The sequence below is a fragment of the Apium graveolens genome, chromosome 11 (assembly GCF_009905375.1).
Source record: "Apium graveolens cultivar Ventura chromosome 11, ASM990537v1, whole genome shotgun sequence".
Classification (NCBI taxonomy): Eukaryota; Viridiplantae; Streptophyta; class Magnoliopsida; order Apiales; family Apiaceae; genus Apium; species Apium graveolens.
In genome coordinates, this window is record NC_133657.1 from 12,498,553 (window position 1) to 12,500,725 (window position 2,173).

The following is a 2,173-nucleotide window of genomic DNA, read 5'->3' on the forward strand; positions in this document are numbered from 1 at the left end:
GCGTCGCGAACATATAAGATAGGGTGTTAATCTCTTGTGAAGCGACGGTGGATCTTGAGATTTAGAACTTGCCATGCTAGCATAGGTTCATGTACGTTGTGCATGATTAGTGGGTAACTCTAACAGTTTTATTTGCCCTATGTAATCAAAAAGAATAACTTGTGCTTAAATCGTTGTGTTGTCAATTTCTGTAGACATATAGGAACTCAACATAAATGATGACTATTCAACTTCTATCTTAATTGTGGATGCTTGGTAGAATGGTATTAGTACAATGAAAGTTGGCTTTTATCAGTTTCGTGTTATTCGATTAATATCATCACTGTCACATGCTAAAGGTAATAACAATGGCTATAGAAGGAAGTAATAATGAAGTTGTGATCTCATGAGTGTTTTATTATTGATAAATTGAAGTGTTAGTTAAGTGGTTAATTAAGTAGTTAATTATAGTTAATATTTAATCAACAATTTTAAGTGTTATTATCTTAACATTGAGAAGTAATCATACATTGGTGAGTGAGTTTAATTAGACAATAATTTAGTCTGAGTCTCTGAGAGAACGAACTAGAAAGTATTCTATATTACTTGCGAACGCGTATAGTTGCGTGTTTTCGCCCTAACAAGTTTTTGGCGCCGCTGCCGGGGACTCGGCGTATTTGTTTAGTTTATGTACTTACCATCATTGGTCATTAGGACTCAGTGATTAGGACGTAGTAGTTACTTACTCTTTTCGGTTGTGTTTCAGGTACTTTAGCAAGTGTTTATGCAAACTCGTTCTCGTGCTCGCAAGAGGACTTTAGATACAGCTGAGGAGACAGACGAAGTTCTTGATATTCTGGAGAAGTTAGATTTTGAGGATTCGGATTCAGGAACTGAGCAGAAAGAACCAGTAAACATGGGAGATCGTATTGTTCAAGCTGATCCAGCTCTTATAGATTTTTCTCGGCCTAAAATTGATGACATTCAGTCAAGCATCCTTCATCCGGCTATTCAAGCTAACACCTTTGAAATCAAGCCGGGCACTATTCAGATGGTGCAGAATTCTGTTTCTTTTGGAGGAGCGGCAACTGAAGACCCCAACATGCACATAAGGAATTTTATCGAGATCTGCAGCACTTTTAAGTATAATGGCGTGACTGATGAGGCTATCAAGTTGAGGCTTTTCCCATTCTCACTAAGGGACAAGGCTAAAGACTGGTTACATTCTGAACCAGCTGGGTCCATCACTACGTGGCAAGATCTTGCGCAAAAGTTTCTGGTGAAGTTTTATCCGATGGCAAAGACTGCTGCTATGAGGAGTGCTCTTACTCAGTTTGCGCAGCAACCTACAGAATCTATGTGCGAGGCTTGGGAACGCTACAAGGAAATGTTGAGAAAATGTCCACATCATGGAATGCCGGATTGGATGGTGATAACTGGTTTCTATAATGGTTTGGGGGCCCAATCTCGGCCCATGCTCGATGCAGCAGCTGGAGGAGCCTTATGGGCTAAAAGCTATACTGAGGCGTATAATCTTATAGAGACGATGGCTGCAAATGAGCATCAAAACCCAACTCAGAGGATGACGTCAGGCAAGGTAGCAGGTATTCTGGAAGTTGATGCAGCCACCGCTATTGCAGCCCAGCTCCAAGCGCTATCAATGAAGGTTGATTCTCTGGCTACGTATGGAGTTAATCAAATAGCTATGGTTTGTGAGCTTTGTGCAGGTTCTCATGCTACGGATCAGTGTTCTCTTGTCAACGAATCTGTTCAGTATGTGAATAATTATCAGCGACAACAGCAGCCTGTGCCAGCGACCTATCATCCTAACAACAGAAATCATCCAAATTTCAGCTGGGGGAATAATCAGAATGCTATTCAGCCACCATATCAGCAAGGAGTGAGTAAACAGTTTAACCCACCTGGATTCCAGCAACCACAGCAGTATGCTACAAGACAATCATATCCTCAACAGGGAAGTACAGCTGCACCCACTAGTGCTGATTTTGAGGAACTTAAGCTGTTGTGCAAGAGTCAGGCGGTTTCTATCAAGACCTTGGAAAATCAAATCGGTCAATTAGCCAATGCAGTGCTCAATCGTCAACCTGGCTCTCTTCCCAGTGACACGGAAGTACCAGGCAGGAAGGAAGCTAAAGAGCAAGTCAAGGCTATTACCTTAAGGTCTGGAAAAGTG

General features: G+C 41.6%; 1 non-coding gene across 1 annotated transcript; it reads right to left on the reverse strand.

Annotated features, from left to right (window-relative positions):
• Positions 1–1,288: 1,288 nt before the first annotated feature.
• On the reverse strand, positions 1,289–1,395 carry LOC141698832 (small nucleolar RNA R71). The gene has a single exon (XR_012565332.1). It is a non-coding gene; the product is annotated as a small nucleolar RNA R71 (small nucleolar RNA).
• Between the last annotated feature and the right edge of the window lie 778 nt (positions 1,396–2,173).